Raw genomic sequence first — 11434 nt, forward strand, 5'->3', positions numbered from 1 at the left:
GACCCTGTAGGTTCAATATTAAGCCGGTAGTAGAAATAAATAATAATAAAACTATTTTATCATTATTTATATAAATTCTCTAATTCATTAAATATGATTAATTAATTAATCATATTTATTCTATATCGTGAGGGATACTTCTCAGCATATCGCGACTATCCGGATAATACGAATTCGGTGCTTAGAATACCAAGAACCTATTAATTCCTTCTACCCTGCAATGTCACGATTAAATATAAGGCATGGAACTTGTGTCAGGCCTATCTTATTTAATCACTTGCTTTCCCATTCACTATGCTTAGTTCTATTTAATGTAAATTAGAAACTCCTTTCTAATTTCATTCACTCTGGGCAGAGATTCCTGAACTAACATAAGTGGATCAGCATTGAACATTCTCTTCCTACACTGGAAGGGGTAGATCCTTTATTGATCATACACTATATTCGTGTAGAAATTCCTATACCCAGTAGAGCCCTTATAATTGTCCCTTGAGACTAAGAACTAAACTAAAGCATAGTTCAGTGTACACAAGATGACTATGATGACCTCAAGTCTAAGGATACTTGTACAACTATCATTATGTGAATAACTGCTGACATGTGAGTGAACTCCATCAGTTATTCAACTGTGTGAGTCATGTTCAGTGAACTTATTCTATAATAAGCACCTACATACTAGCTATAGTGTCACCACACAAATGTCTATGAGAACAGACATCCTTCATAATGAAGAAAGAATAGTATGTATCGATCTTTACGGATTATTAATTACCAGTTAGTAATCCTACGACCCGGAACTATTTAAGTTTAGAGTTATCATCTTTTAGGTCTCATTATTATGATCTAATCACAATCCATAAAAAGCTTTACTCTAAACTGTGGTATATCTTATTTAAACATTTAAATAGATAGAGCCCGCAATAAAAACAAAACAAGTCTTTTATTAATATCAATGAAATCAAAACAGATTACATAAAAGTTATTCCTAAATCCTCATACATGATTGGACTTAGGACATATCTCTTTCAGGCATGACTTGCAAAACTTTCTCCTCTTTCTCCCTATGAGTTTGTGCTATCAAATTTAGGTGTTTGAGATGAGCTTCTATTCATGATTCACTTGTTCAGTTGACTCTTCATCAATTATGTTGCTTGTATTGACTTCAACTTCATCTTCAAAATCACTATCATTGTTGAGATTTTCAAATATAAGGGCCTCAACTTTATTTTCATCAAGGCATTCCAAGCCTAGATACTTGTCATCATCAAAAGTCACATATGTGCTTTCCATATTTTCTTTTGCTCAAGCACATAGACTTTGTAGGCAGTTCTCTCCAATGAATATCCCAAAAAAATTTCTTCAAAAACCTAAGAGTCAATTTTCCCCCATATTCAAGGTTGTCTTTTAGAATATAACACTTGCTTTCAAACACATGAAGATGCTTCACAATAGGCTTCCTTTTAGATAAGATTGAGTAGGGTGATTTTCCAAGATTCTTGATAATGAGATATCTGTTTTGAGTATAGCATGCAGTGTTGACAGCTTCTTCCCAAAAACTTATTGGCATTTTGGCATCTTGCAGCATTATTCTAGCAGCCTCTACTAGTGTTCTATTCTTTCTCATAGCTACCCCATTTTGCCAAGGTGTTCAAGCAGCTGATAATTCTTGAACAATGCCCTTATCTTTGCAGAATTCAGTTAAAGTTGTATTTCTGAATTATGTGTCATTGTCACTCCTCAATCTCTTTACACAATTTTGATCTTCAGCCTCCTTCTCAATCTTCTTAATGTGTTCAATTATGATGTGTGGATTTTCATCCTTAGAATGCATAAATTCTACCATGTGTACCTTGAGTAGTCATCCACCATCACGAATGCATATTTCTTCCTTAAAATTGATAAGACATTTACTGGTACAAATAAGTCTATGTGAATAAGTTGCAAATGTGCACTTATGGAATTCACAGTTTTACTCTTGTGACCTGACTTCTTCATTTTACCTTTTTGACAAGCCTCAAAAACTTCATTTTGAGAAAACTCCAGATTTGGCATGTCTCTCACTAACTCCTTTTTCACCAGGGTGTTGATTGCCTTGTAATTCAGGTGAAAGAGATTTTTATGCATTGCTTTGTTCTACAAAAGCCTTGGTGTAGGAGCAACAGATTCCTTCCTTATTTGCTGAGTGTAAATCTGCAACAAACAGGCTTCCCTTTCTTACTCCTTTCAGAGAAATTTCACTAGTCTTTTTGTTGATGATTAAGCATTCTCCTTTGTCAAATGAAACATTGAAACCTCTATCTGTAATTTGACTGACACTTAGGAAACTCACTTTTAAACCAGCTACCAGTGCTACATCTTCAATGACAATATTAATTAACTTATCATATCCCATTGTGAAACCTTTGCCGTTGTCTCCAAAAGTCACTAATGGGCCAGTCATCTCCTCAAATTGTGATAGCAGTGCCTTATCACATGTCATATGTCTTGAGCATCCATTTTCTATGATCTATATGACCTTCTTTTCTTTGCCCTGCACACAATGAGGATTAAGCATGTTTAGCTACCCAAGCAGTGTTGGGTACTTTTTTCTTATTAACAGAATTTGCAGAATTAGAATGTGTTGATTTAAAAGGAACAACGTGAATAAATTGTTTTGCATTTTCCATTTTGTCTGTAGATTCAGAATTGACATATTTCAAATCTACTCTAAATTTATGACAACTTGTCATTACTTTCATGTTGCAAGGTATGTAGTCAAACTTGTCACAAAAGAAGTAAGTGTCTTCGGCATTTTCTTCACTGTACTTACATGCTCCCACTTTTGGCTTGCTAGCATCCTTTTTGCAAAGGTGAGTTAGAGCAACTCCAACAATGTCTTAGTTGAAGCCTTAAATATAATATAAAATATTATGTCGTAGTACCTTAGGACATATTTATCTTACTTAAACTCCAACAATGTGCTTTATTCTCATTATATATTTAATATTTTATTCTCAAAAGTTTACTTTCATTATTAAAGTACAATATATAGTAGAGAGGGAAAGAGAGAGAGTACAATAATATATAATAAAATATAAAATAGGGCAATGAGAGAAGTGACTTAAAAATAAGGTAAAAAGAGGTTGTCCTAATGATATAAGGCAACACTAGGACACTGTTGGAACTACTTTTCTTGTCAAATGCCCTAAATTTTAATTTAGGACATCATATAAGGCACCTGTTGGACTTGCTCTTAGGTATTTATTGAGCCACCATTTTGACAATGCATTCTGGGGGCATCTGCAATAAATGCAAAGTTGTTGCTTTTGTTTACTCCTATCTTGCCATTCCCGTTCTTTTTCTTTTTTTCCTCTATTCTCAGTCTTGGCTTCCTTGACATGTGTCTTATGTAGTTGGTTCACCATGGGCTTCTTCTCTCTTTCAGTAGAAAGAGTGGTTTCCTCATTTTTTATTTATTTATCTTCATCTGCAAGTTCTTGCTTGATGACCAACTCTTCTTCACTGAAATTTAATTCACATGCCTTGAACAAATGTGAGTCAACCTTTCTCAGCATAGCGGGGAAATCTTCATTTATAGTTGTTTTGCCCTTGTCACCTTCATTCTTCTTGTTACTATTTAAGGCATCATAGTCAAGGCCAATAGCTATGTTAGCACATGGCTTGTTCTTCTTATGGTACTGACCAACTAATTGAGAAGCATTTTTGAAAGACTTCAACTTCACTTCATTCTTTTCTATCTTTTCCCTCAACACAACTTCAATTTCATTAGCATACTTCAACTTATTTCTCAATCTCAAGCTCCTCATTTTTCTTTGACAGCTTACTCACTTCTTCAGTAGCTGCCACCATGCTTGTATGTATATGAAACATCTCTACACTCATCTTTTTAACAGTTTTCTTATATGGACTAGCATTTAAATCAATAGTGGTTAGAGTTGGTACCTCTGATTTTAAAGTGGATGATTCTCAATGCTCAAGAGCCATTAGTGCATAGTTTCCAACTGCTTCATCTTCATCATCATTATCAGTATCATCCCAACTTTTGCCTTTTGCAATATAAGCTTTTCCAGACTATTTCTTCAAGAAAGCTTCATACTTTACTTTTAATTCCAAATATGCCTTGTCCTTTTTCACCTTCTTGGGCTTCCTGCATTCAGTAGCAAAGTGACCCAACTCATCACAGTTGAAACACCTTATCTTTGATCTGTCCACGGATCCAGTTTTGTAGCCACCTTTCCTAGCTGAATTATACTGAGCTTTTGGTTTCCAATTGTTGTTGTTGGATGACTGTCCCTTGTTCTTGAAAAACCTTGGCTTCTTAACTCTTATGTTGGAAAATTTCTTATCCAAGTAAGCCATGGATTGGTCCATTTCATCTAACTCATCCAAAGTGTAGTATTCATCTTCCTCCAGTTCTAAAACAACTTGCTTCTGAGGTCCTTTGTTCTTTTGTTCCACAACTTGAATAACTTGAACTTGAGTATCTTACTCATCTTCACTTTCTTCACTGTCATGTATAACCAATGCACTGGAACCATCAACCACATGTTCATGGTTTTCCTTTAATGACTTTTTTTGCAGCATCTCAAGTTTATAGGTTTTCAAGATTCCATACAGAACTTCCAGTGTCATTCTGCTTAGATCTCTTCCTTCTCTAATGACTGATATCTTCTGTTCAAGATGGTCAAGAAGAGCTTGCAGGAACTTCATATTAACCTCCTCAGCTTCATAACATTTATCATGTAGCTGCAAGTCATTTATTAATTTGTTAAACCTTTCAAAAACTCCAGTAATTCATTCTTTGGGATTTGCCATGAATCTCTCATACTGAGACACCGGTATTCTCCTTTGGTTGGATCTAACTTCCTCTATACCTTCACAAAAAATCTCTATCTTCTCCCAGATCTGTTTAGCTGTGTCACAGTTGACAATGTTGTTGTATATGACATTGTCAAGTGACTCTATCAGAATTAATTGTATGCCACTATTTAGAGAGACTTTTTCCTTCTCAGATTTAGAGTATTTTAAGGGGTCCTTAGGTGTATAATGAGCTGGGATGACCATGTCTCCATTTGTATATTCTTCTACCCTTTTTCATGGGGGTGAAAGGGCCATTCTTGAGAATCTGGATATATAATGGATTAGCCATCCTTATAAAAAACATCATTTTCTTTTTCCAGAGTGTGTAGTTGATTCTGTCAAAGGCCGGTATCTTAATATTGCTTATCTTTTATGCACTCATACTTCCAAGATCTTTATCTGTTTTCTTTCAGATTTTGCTCTGATACCACTTGTTAGATATTTAGTGCAATACAAGGTGGGGGGGGGGGGTGAATGTGTTTTCTTTAATTTTAGGCTTTTTCAAACTATTTGGATATGGTGAACAAAATAATCTAACTTGTAGAAATATTGTGTTTAATAGAGTTAATAAAGCATGTACGATAAACACAATATTTTCAAAACTCACTTAACTTTGTATTAAAAGTTAAGTATGTCTTGCTACAAATTTATGGGTTCTTCGTAAGTAAAGAACTCAGCTACTATCTTGAGAGAGTACCAGAAAATCTAGATATGTTTGTTACTTCTAAAACAAAGGACCAGTGTTTAATTTATAGATTAGTAAACACATGTTTACACTCTTTCCATTTCTGGCTTAGTGAATCTTTGCAAATCGTGTATTATGCAATAGATGTACTAAACCCTACTTTAAGTTATCTCTAAATCTTTCCATTTCTGGCTTAGTGAATCTTTACAAATTGTGTAGGTTTGTGACTTTCCTTTTTTATTTAATCTTGGCCCTCGATCTTGCACTCTTCAAGTTGCTTTTGTAGACTTTTCAATCTAAGTGATTAGATCATTTGTTAATTGATAATATTGAATATTTAACTTGTCTGCATTTTGTACTTGAGGTTTATATCGAGATCTCCAGTTTTTTGTATAGAGAACTGACAGCTCGTAAGTATAATGGCTTATCGAGATCTCTGAGTTTTCTTTAAGTGTTTTGACTTGTCGAGGTCTCTGAGTTCTCTATATGTGAATTTGGATTGTTGAGGTCTCTAAGTTCTCTATAAGTGTCTTTGACTTGTTGAGATATTTTAGTTCTCTATAAGTGAACTTGACTTGTCGTCTCCAAATTTTTGCATGTAGAAATGGCTTGTCGATATCTCTGAGATCTCTAATGAGAAATTGACTTATCGATATCTCCAATCTTCATATCTTCATTTTGACTTGTCGATATCTTTGAGTTCTCTATATGCAGAAATGACTTGTCGATATCTCCAATCTTCATATCTTCATTTGACTTTTCGATATCTCTGAGACTTCTCTATAAGTCATTTTGGACTTCTCGATAAGTCATTCTGGAGTTCTCGAATGACTTCTCTATATGACTTGATCTGTGACTTGTAGATATCTTGACTTAGAACATTAATTTTTCCTAAAATAAATTTATTCAACTCCAAGCTTCTTCACCTTTTCTCTGAGGCATGATCTTGTTGATCTTCTTCTAGAGTTTATTCTTAGGCTTGAGACTGTTCACATAAAAATACTGCAGTCTGATATTTAACATTTTTACAAACTCAAGTAATACAATACAAAATACAGATTTAGACTATCATACAACTGAATCTTAGGGTTATCAATGTTACTTAGTCTTGTTATAGTACAGGCATGTCTTGCATAATAATCTACTTTGTTCATCATTATCCAGTTAGCTTAAAAACCAAGAAAAATCCAAGAAACACATTCACCCCCCCCCCTCTGTTATATTTCATAACATTCAATATCTAACAACTGTACATATGTACAAATTTTAATTTAATATTTTAAAGTCATCAAGGCTAGTTTAATTAATATTTGCTACTATTTTACATGTTACAACGAGTATTTTACACAACCATTTTTGGAAATCGGCATTTCCGCTCGGCACAAAATTAAAATCGATTTTCTTAACGATCCAACCGTACGGATGTTCACATATACCGACTCTAGTCATACGGAAAAATCCTCGTAATTTTTAAAATTCATCTTTAATGTCAGGAATTGAAAAATGTATTGGAGGCGCCGACATTCTCTCTCGACATTAAATTAAAACCTTTTTTCTCGACAATCCAACCGTAAGAATGTTAACATATACATATTCTAGTCATACATAAAAATCCCCGTAAATTTTATGCATGAGAATTATTTTTAAATAATCCCATCCATTTCACTACAAGAAACAAGGTTAATAATAAACAAGCACAAGCGGTCATTTTTAGTAGAAATACGACTGACATCGGTTGTTTTTAATTAAATACGACCACTAAAATAGCGGGCGTTCAAAAGCAAGTAATTTTTAAGAAAACCATTGTATTTAGGAAATACGATCGGCTAAATACGACGGGTTGAATACGGCAGGCTTATTACGACCGTTCAGTTTCGATGGAGTGCCGTTATATTTAGAATTTTTGAAATTTGAACTTTAAAATTTGAATTTTCAGCAAAAAATTTGAATATGCCGCTCATAACGTAAACACAACTGTTTCTGGTCATATATCAAATACGATCGATTGTTGTATTTTAAATACGATCGCTTTCTATTGGTCCTTAAAAACGACCAACCTCTGATCATATTTAATAACGAATAAGGGTGGTTGAAATATATTTACGACTATTTTTTATTATAATTTTGAGTTGTGTTGTTATGTAAATACGACTTTAGTTCATTAAAAATGATAACTACATATATTTTGTTAAATCATAAACTACCCTATTTTGTTGAAAATAGATACCCCTAGTTTTCGTGTAATATAAAAATGACCAAATGTTGTTGGAAAAAAAAGCACACATGTTTTTTGCGTAATCTAAATACGACCAAACTTTGTTGTTATTTATGTTTCATATCAAAATTTGACTCGCTTAGTTGATTATTTTGAGCTATTTAATTTAGTTGGTTTCAGTTGTTTTAATATAACTAAAAAATGGTTGATTCATGCCATAACAGCCCCTAACATTGCAATCAAAATCTACAAAAATTAATAAACTACATAGCATAACAAGTCGGGAAATACATACACCTGTCACTGAACAGTTATCATAGTCACAAAAATGCCAAACATGCCATCGACAGTTAAAATAGTTAAACAGTACCAAAAGATAAACTTAAACAAGAAAAAAATTGTGAGAAGTTCACAGCATTTAAAAACATCACAGTACCAAAAGCAGTTCATATATGACGAGGATTAAATAAGGGGAAAGAGGTCTGCATCTGGGTCGATGTCTTCACCCTCTTCACCGTTGATGGTGCCGTCCACCATTGTCACAGTCCCAGGAGCCTTCTACAGAAAAATAAGTTAGATATCAGCTAGAAGAAAGTTCAACTATCATAAAAGAAAGTTCTGTAATCCTCACATTGATTTACATATCGAGAACAAATATTTATAGCAAAAAACAAAATGGCCCAAAAACTAACAAAATAGTACATTAAAGAAACTTTAGTAGACTTTAGTAATAACAATAAATATTTATAGCAAAAATATTAAAGAAATAACAATAAATAGACTTTAGTAGTACTTGCATTCTTGAAAGTACAAGAAACTGATTTGAAACTTTCTACATGAAACTGAACTTAAGTTTTGTTGATCTTAAAGCACATAAAATCTTGAATCACAAAACAGGTACATTATAAAAATAAATCATGATTAAACACACAAATGCTCCCTAACCTAACTATGACCTAATGTATCATTGTAAACACACAAACGTATCATTGTAGCTCTATATCATTGAAAATAACAATTTAAAAATAATTGCACACTATGTTACTGTAGTCAGCTACAAGTGTCACACACGGACACGTGTCTATCACAACTTCTATGAGTTGCACTCAGCAATTTATCAAACTATAGATAAGTGTCCAAGTATTCATGTCGAGTGTCCATGTGTATATTTATAGATGCATTTAATGACATTAAAATTTTAAAAAAATTATATCTAACATAATCTTGTCATTTTTCTTCATGATAAGGCCAAGTACAACTGTATTTATACGCACATAAATGCCACACTTTGAATGCTGGCTCGGGTCTAGAAAAGCAGCAGAGGCTAGCTCGTTGGTCTCCTCATCCAGAACAGACTTCTTGACTTCGTATGCGGGTAAAGAACATACCATTTGCTTAACTTCCTCCAAGACCTTCAACATCATCAAGAAGATCTCACTAGGAACATCTATTGATTCCGTCGAGTCATTCTGTTTCCTTCTCTTGATCAGCTTCTTTGCATCCTGGGACCCAGCATCTCCGCCAAGGTGTTTTGGGGGAATAAGTTCAACCTCCCCTTCCTCGGGGCCCTTGGTTCAGCAAGCACGAACAGATCATTCCTTCGCGGAAGTTGCATTTGCGTGCGGGGGGTACTGGTTCCTCAGCAGGTGCCTCTAACTCATCATCTAATTCAACTCGTGCCTTTTTAATTTTTCTCTGCAATATTTGTGAAAAAAATTAAATCTCCTAATTCTTCACAACTAACTATTAGTAATAACATTTTGAGTTTCAATAAATCTAAACGTGGGCATTAAAGAAAAACATAATACATACTTGCAGCTCTATAACAGCAGGCTCATTAGAGTTGTAAACATAATTCATAAAATCCTTATCATAAATATGCATCTCTCCCTTTGCCTCTCTTTCTTCATCAATTTTCTGTCAATGCAAAATAAATAATCAAATATTGTCTTGATGTAAAACTAAGGCCAAATAGCAAACTTATTAGATAATTTACAAGTTAGTCGTATCTCCTGCCTATTTTCATATGGTTTCGCCTCGGTGCGGGGTGTAAACTCAACCTTTTTTCACGCAATCTGGCCAACAAGTGATAGTGCCTTGAGTTCTGGACTTCCCCAATACTCGCAGATCGAAGCCCATACCTGGGGCGATAATTAGTGAGGCCTGGATGCTTCTCCCTTAATGTCAAGCTCTTATTCTGATATCCGCTTTCCAAGCAGTGCTGCAACTTCTCCAAAAGTGGCCCCCTCTCACCACTGAGATAGTACTTGAAGTTCCGAGTGAGATGCGCTTTCACCACCAAGTCCCCTTCTTCTTCAAGATCTCCCTTTGGATACACATAATACTCCCGTCACAACAAATGCATAGTATTACAATGCATTATTAAAAAATCTATCAGTTGGGGAGACAGACTTGTATTTAAAGTTATACAACTTTGCACACATCATATATCTTTATAAATGTATTAAAATTGAACTACAAGTGTACTTACTTTAAAATTATTGATACACTTGCCATAAAAGGCTTCATGTTTTGCTCCTTTGATCTCATCGTCCGTTCATCCCATTTCAGGCGAGCAATATATTCTAAAGTCTTCTTCGGTGTATTTTGCTTAACAATGCAAAAAATAATAAGAACATAATTAAAAATGCGACAACTAACTACTAATTTTAAAATACTTGTGGGAGAATCAAAATTTTACCCTTTTTTGTTTTTCAAATAAATAAATGTTAGCCTTGCATCCATGTATGGTGTCCTCGGGTAGTCACCTACACAGCAGCTGCGTCGTTTCCTCTAAAAAATAATAGTTTGGCTGCTTTCTACCGCCTCGTGCCCTTCCATGCGACTTTCTTCATCATTCACTTTACGTGCACCATCCCTTTCACTGGTCATAGCTTTCTTCTTTTACTCTTGGATGAAGGACCATCCCGAGCTACCTAAACATATACATCAACAACTACTTAGTAATAAGCATGTAACTTCTAGTTCATGTAAGCATCGAATAATAGTAATCAAGTTGAATGTGATGGGTTAAAGAAAATTACAATCAAGCAATCTTACGATTTATGACTATACAAGGACATATAAATAACCAATTCACACAGTAGAAAAGAAGCCTTAATAATATTATTCATAAAAATGGATTTATGTAGACTAATATTTAACTAATGCAGACTGCAGATTACAAATGTAGGTTGTGAGCTTAACAAAAGAAAAGAATAGAACAACTCTCTGAACTAACTGAAACCATTTTAACAACCCTCTACAATAAACTGCAAAACCAGGACCATTTCTTCGCGGTAAGTAATGGCTTATTCGGTTAAATATAAGGTCAATATCGATCAGAAATGAACTGAACTATCCTATCTGAGATGGTGCACACATCACATACCCCTCCCTCCTCCTAGGTACAGTTAAAAAATTATTATTAAGTTAAAAGTTTGTATTAAAAGACAAAGTATACTCTTAGGTTAGTTTGTATTAGCTCAAGATCTCTTAGTTATTCTTACATTAATCCTATGCTAGTGTTTTGGGGAATCTTCCATGGTAAATTCTCTTATGACCATTACAAAGGTAATCTTTTTTCTTTTTAAAACTTGTATGATTTTTGTGTGAATGATTTATAAAATATAATATGAGGCTTATTATATTGTGCAGTTTTTGCTCATAAATCA

The sequence above is a fragment of the Apium graveolens genome, chromosome 3 (genome assembly GCF_009905375.1).
Source record: "Apium graveolens cultivar Ventura chromosome 3, ASM990537v1, whole genome shotgun sequence".
Taxonomy (NCBI): domain Eukaryota; kingdom Viridiplantae; phylum Streptophyta; class Magnoliopsida; order Apiales; family Apiaceae; genus Apium; species Apium graveolens.